The sequence below is a fragment of the Chiloscyllium punctatum genome, chromosome 32 (genome assembly GCF_047496795.1).
Source record: "Chiloscyllium punctatum isolate Juve2018m chromosome 32, sChiPun1.3, whole genome shotgun sequence".
NCBI lineage: Eukaryota > Metazoa > Chordata > Chondrichthyes > Orectolobiformes > Hemiscylliidae > Chiloscyllium > Chiloscyllium punctatum.
In genome coordinates, this window is record NC_092770.1 from 7,986,092 (window position 1) to 7,999,226 (window position 13,135).

The following is a 13,135-nucleotide window of genomic DNA, read 5'->3' on the forward strand; positions in this document are numbered from 1 at the left end:
ATCAAATATTTGCAACATTAAATCTAGCGAGCACTCAACATTCACCTAAGATCCTTCACCCAACCTAAAATAACCATGTTTCCAAAACAGCTAAATACTTTACTTTTATTTGCTCTGAAAAAAGCAAAGCAAAAGACTGTATTATGTGGTTTAACATTTGTCACCTCATAAACTGAGAACTGCCAAAGATGACCACCTTAAAATGGCTGCAACAGTTTCATAGTTAAATAGATTTGATTTTCCACATGGCTTCATTTTGTCTGGGCTGCTAGCTGACACAATTTATAACTCTCTTCCTTTCCCAGGCCACTACAGTACACCATTCAGTAAAGCATGCCTTAAAGCTTGTCTGCATTATATGACCAAGCTTCCATTCATTAGTGTTTGAAACACTTCAGCTGTGAAGGGGCTCCTAAATGCTACCATGTGTGACACTGCTGCACAAGAGCAGCATGGAGAAAAACACTAGGTTTTAATCACAGGCCACTGCTCCGCAATCCCTTTTTCAAAGATTTCCATGATCCCAAAGACCAAACTGGTGTAAATCCAGGAAACAAATACACAGTATTAAATGAATGGAGGACAGTTTCAACATATTACTTTAGCTGCATCCAGCCATCAGATTTCACACCACTTTTGTTTAGTCTGCTTTGGGTTATGTGGGAAATGTGGAGTGCATGAAGTGAAGGCCCCCTGCTAACCTAAGAGCCTCAAATATTTAATGCCAGTAGGCTAATGCCTCTTGACTAGGCTGCAGGCCATGACCCTGAGAGAGTCTCTGGGGGACAAGCAACAGAGAAAGATGTAGCTTGATCAAAGCTTCAGATGGACTAAAAAGGGCAAAGTCAAGTGTCAGCTGCCCTGTGCCCCAGCCTCTTCAATTAACATTTACACCCTAAAAAGACATGATTATCCAATACATATACATATTTCTTGCCAAGTACAAATAAGCCAACAGGCAAGAAACTGGCTAGTTCACTCAAGTGCGATGAAATTAACAACAGAATTTCCTATCGAAATGACTGTACTTGACAGTCAGAGTCTGGTTTGTTTGGCAAACTCTCCAAATACAAAGGGATCGAAGGGTCTACGATGGGGTTCGGGCTTGAACAATCTGAACGGTCTTGTAGAATGTTTCTCAGGTGAAAACGAAAGTAGAGATTAGTACTTCATTCATATTCTTGAGCCATTACGCAGCATGCGTTATTAGCAATGTTATTAAAGGAATACCCACAGGCTGAAGGTATCAGTTTATCACTAATAATGTTAAGGGTCTGACAAACTCCTAGTACAGTTTTTTGGCCAAAGGTTTCAGCTACTCAGGTAATATAAAGCCTCTACCTGGAATGGGTGTAACCAATCATTCATTCTACCCATCTCAAAACACTGCATTTAAAATAGCTGCATAACACGCTAGTGCCTCAAAGTCTCTTCCAGTTGGCAGGCAAATAAATACTAGCACACCATCCGATATCTGTTTGAAAAGTTACGACATGCCTGTTGGCACCCACATTATGGATGCAAATTACACGCACTATACAGTACAAAATAACCTTCAGCAATGAACAGAAAACTAAATTGGGGGAGATTTGGGCAACGTTACTGGCAAAAATACCTGGAATAGTCTACATTTGAGAAGAAGTGGTTATCTTTCACTCTAAGCTTCAAGCCATTAATGTTGAACAGTTAGAAATTAGCAGAAACTAGATGAGCTAAAATGATAATAATTCAAATGAAATTAATAATAGGGATCAGGACTATCATAGTTAGAAAAGAAAAATGGCAGACAGAATACCGGCTCTTTTGAAACTGGATTACATTTGAAACATGACAACATCCACCACCACCACCTTATATAAATTTAGCTGACCTCTAAAATTCAGAGTTTTAATGTAACGTGAAACCAAGTACTTTGTCAATGTATTAAATACATCTTAATACTATTGTAATGGAAAATACACCTAGTCCAGAAAAGGCTCAGAGGAAGGTCAATAGATTATATTTTAAAGGGCCTTCAGTTACCAAAGCTGACAAGAGAGCTGCAGCTTTATACTTCAGAAAAATGTAGACTTTCAAGGGATGTGGTTGAGATCTTTTAAATAATGAAAGGATTAAACTTGCTGTAAGTAAATAGGCTAATTGAGCTTGATAGATAAGGGTGAAGCAAGGGACATCATTAGAAGTTATGGAAATATAGGAGTAGGTTTGCTGCTGGCTTTTGCAGAGAGTTGCTGATTTCTACAACAAGTGGCATTGATAGGCTTTGGGAGTTGGCAAATTCCCCAAATTGGCAGAATTGCTCAACACGCCAGAATGAAGCAAGCCTGAGTCAACCTGTATTATCTTGTCCTGCTGTAAGCATTATAGCTGAGCAGTAGGAATCAACCTGGTTTAGAACTCTCAATGCCATGTCTTCTGCTTAACCTACAGGGATTTAATTCAATTTCAATAGTTTTATTGCCAAATATTTATTTCTTTTTCCACATTATTTTCCTCGCTAGTCTGTGTCTAGGTGTAGGATGAGGAAAAGATTAATCTATTTTTGGGTGTTCATCAATAACACACAAACAGCCTGGTTGAGTAGCACACCATCCATTACCTTTGCTTCATCACTGCTTCAGAGTTGCAGCAGTGTGTACCATGTACCATCAGCAACTCACCAAGGCTTCATCAATAGCATCTACCACATCAGTGATCTTTATCACCTCGAACAGTTTCCCAAAATGAGAGCTGAAATTTTGGGGCCCCGAATTCTGAGGTAGCAATGACTTTCATGGAGCTGCACTGTTACTTTAACAGGCATCTGTCCTTCCTCAGCTACGTCTCCTGGATCTTGTTGGTTTCCATCGTGCACTTAACAGTTTTCCAACCTCATAGGTCTCTTGTTGTCTACTCTACCACTAGTCCCTACTCTCTCAAATTTCACTGAGGGGCTGTGACAAAGTTCATGGAGGAAAAACACTGGACTTAGATGGAAAAAGGCAGCAGGGCGTGTGGGAAGGCCACAGGCTGCAAGGTCCGCCTCAAACCACATACAACCCTGATTTGGAATTATATCATTGGTCCTACAATGTTGCTGTGTCAAAATCCTGAAAATCTCATAACAGCATTGTGGGTGTACCCAAACCAGATGGAGTGCTGCGGTTCAAGACGACAGCTCACCACCACCCTCTCAAGGGCAATAACATGGGTAATAAATACTGCCCTAGCCAGCAATGGCCACCCTCCATGAAATAATTAAATATACCGGGAAGTGTGTTGGACTGGCCCAATGACAACTTACTCACTGATGAAAACCTCTCATTCAGTTGAGAAATATCAAGTCTGTGCTTGTGTGACTCTGCCAAAAACCACCCAAGGTTCCAGTGTCTGATAATTATCCAGTGACCTCAGCTGGAAAATGTGCTTGTGTGCAACTCTTGAGAGAACAGGATCTAGCTTGGTTAGTTTTGGAACCTGGCTTGGTTATTTCTCACTATTGCCTGCAGCATCACCTCCTTAATATCATAATGAAGGAAATAAAACCCACTTTCAATCCTCACATTATAATGAGATATGCATAGCACAGCACAATTCCAAACACTTAATGGAAAGAAAAACTTATCACTAGTCATCAAAAAAGACTTTTCTTAGAAAAAATGCGCTAAAGAAAATGGAAAAAATAAGTAATTATAGTATATGCACGATGAGAAATCAAAATGTAGTGATATGAGTGTAGATTAACAAAGGTTACCTGCTCTGTGCAGATTAAAATTCCTTCAAAATAAATGTAAATAAAAAGACATCATCATCAGATATTTGACTGTAGAGATCATTCATCATTCATAGATGATCATTCACAGATCCCCTACAGTGTATAAACAGGCCATTTGGCCCAACAAGTACACATTGACCCTCCGAAGAGTAACCCACCCAGATGCATTCCCCTACCCTATTACTCTACATTTAGCCCAGTCACCTAACCTACACATCCTGAACACTGCGGTCAATTCAGCATGGCCAGTTCACCCATTCTGCACATCTTTGGACTGTGGGAGGAAACCGGAGCAGCCAGAGGAAACCTACGCAGACACGGGGAGAATATGCAAACACCCCACAGACAATCGCTCGAGGCTGGAATCGAACCTGGGTCTCTGGCGTTGAGGCAGCAGTGCTAACCACCGAGTCACTGTGCCGCCTTGGGTATAGATCTGGGTGTTTTGGAAAACATCCAATGCTTCACCCAAACAGTCATTGACTCTAGATTGCAAGTGTGGGTGATTGCAAGTGCTATTTAACAACAAAAAAAATTACAACCAAGCCTGATCATGTCTTCAAACAACGTTCACATACACTCTCTAATAAGTATGGTTAAAATATAACCATAAGAGACTTTCAGTTCCAATCCAAAGTTGCTAAATTAGATCTCTAGTTGACATCAAGCAACTGAATACGGAAGAAGAATCAAACCTGGAACAGTCTGGCCAATAAACTGGAAAGTTCCTGTACCATTCAGGCCACTCAAACAATTTGGATACGATTAGTTAGTAATAAATTTAAATAGCTAATCATCTGATGCACAGCTTTGCTAAAGTATTTCATTAATATAACATGCATGTTGTAACAACCATTATTATTCGTATTACTACTAATAATGACAGAGTACCTTTAAAGTAGAAAACTATCCCAAATTTCCTCACATGGCCATAGCCAAAAATTAAAGCAGCCTTGTTAAAGATCGGCATGTTAGGTCAGGTGATCAGAAACTCCAACTGAATGATGGATTTTATTATAGATCCAAATGAAAACTAGGGAAATGTAAAAGTAGAAATGTTTAGAGAGGCAATGTTTAGAGCTCAAGACTGGCAAAGATGGCATGAGACAAAAATGGGAGAAGCTGCTTAGTGTGATTCGGTGGGACCTAGAGGAGGATCGTTAAACCAAAGGTACCTGACAAAGAAGCTTCCATTTGCAATCCTTGAGTGAAGGGAATTAAGATGTAAGGGAATAAACTAAGGTGAAGTGTAATGATTTTAACATTAAAATGGCTTGTTTCTGAGAGTATGGAGGAGATAGGAGTTGGTGGCAAACGAATGGAATTGGTGGTGGGAGTTGTTGGTGATGGTCCCAGTTTTACCAATACTTAGCAGGATGAAATTGTAGCACATCCAAGACTGAATGATGGATAAACAAACAAACAAACAAACAAACAATCTTATAACAACCCCATGTCACCATGTAAATTTGGAGACAGGAAGGAAATAAATAATGCATCTTTACAGGATTCCTGAAGAGGCAAAGTGGAGATGGTAGGTAAACAATTAGCATCGAGATTCTGCAGCTACAATTGTACAGGTACCAGAAATTGAAACAGTATGGGCAGTATCACCGAATTGACCTGCTAGAGAGGAGGAGTTCAAAGAGGATGTGCTTCCCTTCCCGAAACAACCTTGCCAAATACAGGACAACTCCGATTATCCGAACGAGACAGGCAAGGAATATTTTGTTTGGATAACTGATTTTTCAGATAATGGATTGTTTGGATAATGGATAACATTTTTTATGGGACCTTGAGATCTTGTTCAGATAATCTGAAATTTGGATAATTGATGTACGGATAACAGGTTGTCCTGTAATGTAGTCCGGCAGCAATTTCTAGAAAAGCAAAATTTAGGTTTACACATTGAATGCATCAGATGGAAGTAAAGCAAAATTTTGTATTTCCATATTGTCATACAGGAATTCTTTAAATATGTTACAGTCAAGAAGGTTTTGAAATGTAATCACGTTCTAAGAATGTCAGCAGTTACAGCAAAGCCCTAAAATGGTGATGTGAAAAGGTTCAGATCACCTATTTTAATGGAGGGATAAATATTAATTGTAACGCTGGAATAACTACCACCCTCTATTTTGAACAGTGGGACAGGATGACTTAAATCTATCTGAAAACAGCATCCATTTAATATCTCTATTAAAAGGCATCTAACCACAGTGCAGTTCCCAATTCTGCACATAACACATGGAAGCAGAAGTCGGACATTAAGCCTAACAAGTCAGCTTAAACATTCAATAAGATCACAGCTGATCTGATAATCCTCAACTCAATTTTCCTGCCTTGTAGCTATAACCTTTGAGTCCTTTAGTGATTAAAAATCTATCTTGCCTTAAATATTTTTAATGATCCAGCCTAGACAGCCCTCTTGGGTAAAGATTAACTACATTCAGAAGAAATGACCCATCACTCTATGCCTTCTAGTCCTAGACTCACCCATAAGAGGAAACAACCTTTTCATATCTACCTTGTCAAGCATCTTCAGAATCTTGCATGGTTCAATAGGTCTCCTGTCATTCTTTTAAGCTCCAGTGAGTTCAAGCCCAACTATCCAACCTCTCTTCACAAGAAGATCCACCTCCAATGCCAGTATAGCTTTCTTTAGATAAGGACTTCACAGTATGTCTCATATAGTTTAAGCAAGACTTCCATTTATTATTACTCCATTTCCTTTGAAATAAAGATCAACATTCTGTTTGTTTTCCTTGTTATCTGCTAACTTTGGATGCTGGTTTTTTTGTGATTTATGCATGAAGACACCCAGAATCCTCTGTGCTGCAGTCTTTCCCTACTTACATAATATTCAGCTCCTCTATTCTTCATGCCAATGTACATAACCTCATATTTTCCCACATTATATTCCACCTGCCAATTTTATCCCAGTCAGCCTAGATATATCCGCTGTAGACTCCGTCACTCTCACCATTCACTTTCAGCATCACCTACTATCTTATCCACAGACCTGGTGATAGTACATTCACTGGAAATAATTGTGGGCCCAGCACTGACCCCTGTGGCTCTTCATTAGTTACAGGTTGGCACCCAACTTGTGGGTGCCACGGTGGCTCAGTGGTTAGCACTGCTGCCTAACAGCGTTAGGGACCCAGGTTCGATTTCAGCCTTGGGTGACTGTCTGTGTGGAGTTTGCGCATTCCGCCCCATGTCTGCGTGGGTTTCTTCCAGGTGCTCCTGTTTCCTCCCACAATCCTCTTTCAACACTGTGGGTATTCTATTCTATATATCTCCAACCTTAAAAATGCCTCCTTTATCTCAACTTTCAAACTGTATTAGTTTTCCAATCCTTTATCCACACTAATATACTGCCTCCATGGACTTTCTATCTGATTAATTAGCCTTATGTCTGGTATACTAGTGAATGCCTTTTGGCGATCCAAATATATTATATCCATTGGCTCCCCTTTATCTTTCCTGCTACTTACCACAGAAAAAACAGCAAGGTCCTGTTTGATATGTTCATATACTCGGTCATTTCCTCTGGGTGTCATTACCTAAATAGCAGTTCTAGGTTCTGTTCAGTTTCTAAAGTGGGGTTTGCAGACTTAATGGTCTAAGGGACCAGCATGACACCATTGAGTTACAGGAGAAAGCGAGGACTGCAGATGCTGGAGATCAGAGCTGAAAACGTGTTGCTGGAAAAGCGCAGCAGGTCAGGCAGCATCCAGGAATTTCCTGAAGAAGGACTCATGCCTGAAACGTCGATTCTCCTGCTCCTTGGATGCTGCCTGACCTGCTGCGCTTTTCCAGCAACACATTTTCACCATTGAGTTACAGTCCAACACCCCAAACAGTTTCAATGTTTCTATGCCTAAAGACAATTGTAAAAGTTGAAATTTTAATATTGGTCTTTATGCTGCTTAAATGGACAAAACATACTGGCTTTGCTAGTGGTGCTTATATTTCATGCATAAGAAAAGGATAAAAGTTAACTTAAAAGGAGACTCTCTTATGGAGCAGTGATATCCAAAGTTGAGATAAATAAACATTGTTATTTTGTTAGGAGTACTCATAGCAAAAGGCAGGGTCCTGAAACAGAGATACAATAAAAAACAGGCCTCAAGTTGCCTTTTTTAAAAAAAATGAGAACATCTTATGATTAGATCACACAAATCTGTTGCATTACTTCTTCAGTGAAAACCAGCCTAAGCTTGTTTCTCAGTTATAAAACCATAGATAGCGAGTGTGACTTGGGCTAAATTTTAACCCAATTCACCTTCAAGAAGAAGGGCAAGTTGTTAAAATGGCAGCTGGAGGTTTGCAAAGAGCATAACCAACCAACTACCTTTATGATTACAACTCCCATTCAAGACACACATGGGAAGACCACTCAGCCAGGACAGAGTGTGGAATACTTTATATCAGAAAGCCCAAAGCCCAATAACTGAGAAGCCTGAACAATACTAAAATCATTAGCCAAAAATGGCAGAAATGGCCAAACAAGGCTACACAAAGTATTTTTCTTTCCAGACAAGACGGAACAGAAATAAGTCTTACCCCACAGTAGTTACAGCCTCTTTTTACCTCTTCCTCCCATCTCACTTCTTCTGTCGGTCTTCAACTCTCAAACGTAGACACTCTCCCCCCCCCCCGCCCCCCCCCCCCCCCCCCTCGCACCCTTGGGCCACACTCTCACTAGATTTTCACCTCCTCACCAACCCCAACACTGTCCAGATTTCAACAGTTAACTCTCAGAAGGTATCTTCCTCTTGCCCAAAATACCAAACCAATCACACTTTAAAGGAGTTAAATCCAGCACAGTGCTGTTTGAATATCTGGTTTTCCAAAATATTGCTTTGGAAGACAGGTTTAAAAATATATAAGAAAGCAATGTCACCATAAATGTAGCAACATTTTTCACAAATGGGTTTCTTTAAATTTATATAGTCTACAGGGGTATATAAATATGTCCAATGAAACATTTGACATTGACCTTTCTTAATGCTGTTGCAGATGTATACTACATTTACTGTCTTTCAGATTGAGTGTCATTCTTCCCATATCTATAAGCCTCTGAGGATTTTGCAACTGAACTTGTATAATCAAATTGGAATTCTGTGTGTCCATAGAGTCAAAGAAATGAGCTGCGTCTCCAATAGTTCAGCCTGTTTTTTTGGGGAGTGGATGAAACAAACAGATCTTGAATGCCTGTTTGACGTCCAGTCTACCCCAACCAACTGCTTTCTTTTCTGTGACTGTGGCCCTATCTGGCCTCAGTCCTTGTTCACAAAGAATAGACTGATGGGGTTAGGCTGGCAGGAAGTCAAGGGATTCTGCTTCAGTTGGCTCTCTCTTAATTGCAGCCACAAGTGTCTGAATGATGCTGGATACAGATAGGATTGTCCTCAGCTGTGAAGATCCCCAGAGTCAAAGAGACCGCTAGCATTTACCGTTAAGGTTTACAGTTTACAATAAAATCTGACAGAGCTGCGGATGCTGTATTGATCAGGAACAAAAACAGAAGTTGCTGTGAAAGCTCAGCAAGTCTGGCAGCATCTGTGAAGAGAAATCAGAGTTAATGTTTTGGGTCTGGTGACCTTGCCTCAGAACTGATGGTAGCAAGGAAAAAGTTGGTTATATGCAGAAGATACTGTGGGGGGAGGGGGCAAGGAGTAAACAATAGGTCAGTGTAGAGCCCATAGAGAGAGAAGAACAGTTGGACAGACAAAGGAATGGATAACGATCTGGCTGGAAGAGTCAATAGCTGTTAGTGGAGACTGTTAGAGGCTACCAACACGTAGTATGTAATGGCAGATTATATAATAACAAAGCCTGGCATGTAGGACATGATCAGGCCCTAAAATTATTGAACTCTATATTGAGTCCGGAAGGCTTCAGGGTCCCCAAGCGGAAAATGAGGTGTTGTTCTTCTACCTTGTGCTAAGCTTCACTGGAGCACTGCAGCAAGCCTGAGACGGAGGTGTTGGCCAGGGAACAGGATGGTATGTTAAAGCGGCAGGCAACTGGAAGCTCAGGGTCTTTTCTGCAGGCAGAGAGCATAGGATATTCTGCGAAGTGGTTATCCAGTCTACACTTTATTCCCCCAGCGTAGAGACAACCTCAAATGTGAGCAGCAAATGCAGCAGACATGATTGTGTGAACTGCAGTTAAAGTGCTGCTTCATTGGAAGGTCTATTTGGCCTTTGGACACTGCAATCGCCGAAGGTGTATCAGCCACCCATTACCTCCTCCCTTCTCAGTATCTATCTACATTCTGCCAATAAAAAAACCCCGAGGCTCCAGTTGCCCACCAATTTAACAAACCACCCTGTACCCTGGCCAACATCTCAGTCTCAGGCTTGCTGCAGCCTTCCAGAGAAGGTCAGCGCAAGCTGAAAGAACAACACCTTATTTTCCACTGGGGACCCTGCAACTCTTCAATATAGAGTTCAATAATTTTATGGTCTGATCTCTCCCATGTCCCAGCCCCCAACCCCACACACCAAGCCTTGTTATCACAGTCTGATATTACAAACTACCTATTGTCAGCCACTAACAGTCTCCATTAACAGCTATTCTCTGTCCGAGCCAGATAGTTATCCATTCCTTTGTCTGTCCAACTGTCCTTCTCTCTCTTTTGGCTCTATCCCCACCTACCATTTACTCTTTACCCCTTCCTCCACCCTATCTTTTGCATATAACCAACATTTTCTGAGCTATTATCAGTTCTGAGGAAGGGTGACCGGATGCAAAATGTTTACTCTTACTTCTCTTCATAGATGCTGCTAGACCTGCTTAGCTTTTCCAGCAACTTTTGCTTTTGTTTCACACTTTGTAATGGCTGGTTGGTTAAATTATCAGCCAGGAGTCTTTATGAATATAACCCAGGGAAGGGAAGAAAGAGAGAAGCTAACTGAATTAGGAAATCTGCTATTTCAGAATTGGTTTGTAAAAGGCAGAGTTCATAGAGATGTACAGCACAGAAACAGACCCTTCAGTCCAACTGGTCCATGCCGACTAGATATCCCAACTCAATCTAGTCCTATCTGCCAGCACCCTTCCTATTCACATAACCATCCAAATGCCCTTTAAATGCTGCAATTGTACCAGTCTCCACTACTTCCTCTGGCAGCTCATTCCATACACGTACCACCCTCTGTGTGAAAAAGTTGCCCCTTAGTTCTCTTTTATATCTTTCCCCTCTAACCCTAAACCTATGCCCTCTAGTTCTGGACTCCCCGACCCCAGGGAATAGACTTTGTCTATTTATCCTATCCATGCCCCTCATAATTTTGTAAACCTCTATAAGGTCACCCCTCAGCCTCCGACACTCCAGGGAAAACAGCCCCAGCCTGTTCAGCTTCTCCCTATAGTTCAAATCCTTCAACCCTGGCAATATCCTTGTAAATATTTTCTGAACCTTTTCACATTTCACAACATCTTTCTGATAGGAAGGAGACCAGAATCGCACGTAATATTCCAACAGTGGCCTAACCAATGTCCTGTACAGCCACAGCATGACCTCCCAACTCCTGTACTCAATACTCTGACCAATAAAAGAAAGCATACCAAACGCCTTCTTCACTATCCTATCTACCTGCAACTCCACTTTCAAGGAGTTATGAACCTGCATTCAAAGGTCTCTTTGTTCAGCAACACACCCTAGCTCCTTTCTATTAAGTGTATAAGTCCTGCTAAGATTTCCTTTCCCAAAATGCAGCATCTTGCATTTATCTGAATTAAACCCCATCTGCCACTTCTCAGCCCATTGGCCCATCTGGTCAAGATCCTGTTGTAATCTGAGGTTACCTTCTTCACTGTCCACAAACCTCCAATTTTGGTGTCATCTGCAAACTTACTAACTGTACCTCTTATGCTCGCATCCAAACCATTTTTGTAAATGACAAAAAGTAGAGGATCCAGCACCAATCCTTGTGGCACTCCACTGGTCACAGGCCTCCAGTCTGAAAAACAACCCTCCTCCACCACCCTCTGTCTTCTACCTTTGAGCCAGTTCTGTATCCAAATGGCTAGTTCTCCCTGTATTCCATGAGATCTAACCTTGCTAACTACTCTCCCATGGGGAACCTTGTCGAACACCTTAATGAAGTCCATATAGATCACATCTACCTCTCTGCCTTCATCAATCCTCTTTGTTACTTCTTCAAAAAACTCAGTCAAGTTTGTGAGATCATGATTTTCCATGCATAAAGCCATGTTGACTATCCCTAATCAGTCGTTGCCTTTCCAAATACATGTACATCCTGTCCCTCAGGATTCCCTCCAACAACTTACCCACCACCGACGTCAGGCTCACTGCTCTATAATTCCCTGGCTTATCCTTACCACCCTTCTTAAACAGTTGCACCACGTTTGCAACATCCAGTCTCTACTAGCACCTTACCTGTGACTATCAATGATACAAACATCTAAGCAAGAAGCCCAGCAATCACTTCTCTAGCTTCCCACAGAGTTCTGGGGTACACCTGATCAGGTCCTGGGGATTTATCCACATTTATGAGTTTCAAGACATCCAGCACTTCCTCCTCTGTAATCTGGACATTTTGCAAGGTGTCACCATCTATTTCCCTACATTCTATATCCTCCACATCCTCTTCCACAGTAAATACTGATGCAAAATACTTGTTTAGTATCTCCCCCATTATCTGCAGCTCCACACAAAGGCTGCCGAGATGCTTGCAATGTTTACTTTGTGCTGGATAATATTGTTTGCAGATCCTCGATCAATGTGATGTTCAAACCAAGAGCTTCAGCATTTCTCTAGGTTCACAATGCACTTCAGAACAGATGTAGTACCTATTTCATCCAATCCTTGGATGAGCTCTCAAAACTAGGATCCAAAGTATAAATGTCAAAAATGTCCCATTTGAAGAAAATAAATGAACAGATACCCAGGCTAACAGTCTTCCCAAAACCAACGATACCATAAAGAAAACCAACTGGTTATTTATCTCACAGTCCATTTTAAGGAATAGTGATTCATTCAATGGCTGCATGTTTGCCTGTTGAATCTTACAGACTTGGAAAGCTTTGGGCAGTCCAGAGTTTCTTCAGGTCTCAGTCCTGTTCATAGCAGCAGCAGAACACCTCCTGGGTAATTTTACAGGAGTCAAGATGTGACTTGCAGGATCACTGCCAAATGTGAGGCTGCAGTCCAGGGGTCGAGGTGGGAGGGCAAGTCCACATGGAAGGCACCTTCACTGCAGTGAGTGTACTGCGCATTAAGAATGAGATGTGAGGGGGCTGGACGAACAGAGGAGTGAATCAGTTGGAGATTATGTCCATCCCATCGTGGAGTTTGGGAGGAAATGCCCAACCCCTGACTTCAAAGCAGCTCACAGCTTTCCA

General features: G+C 41.4%; 1 protein-coding gene across 4 annotated transcripts in view; it reads right to left on the reverse strand.

The window, feature by feature from the left end:
* hmga2 (high mobility group AT-hook 2) overlaps positions 1-13,135 on the reverse strand; it is a 160,393-nt gene that overhangs the window by 3,065 nt on the left and 144,193 nt on the right. The window lies entirely within an intron of this gene.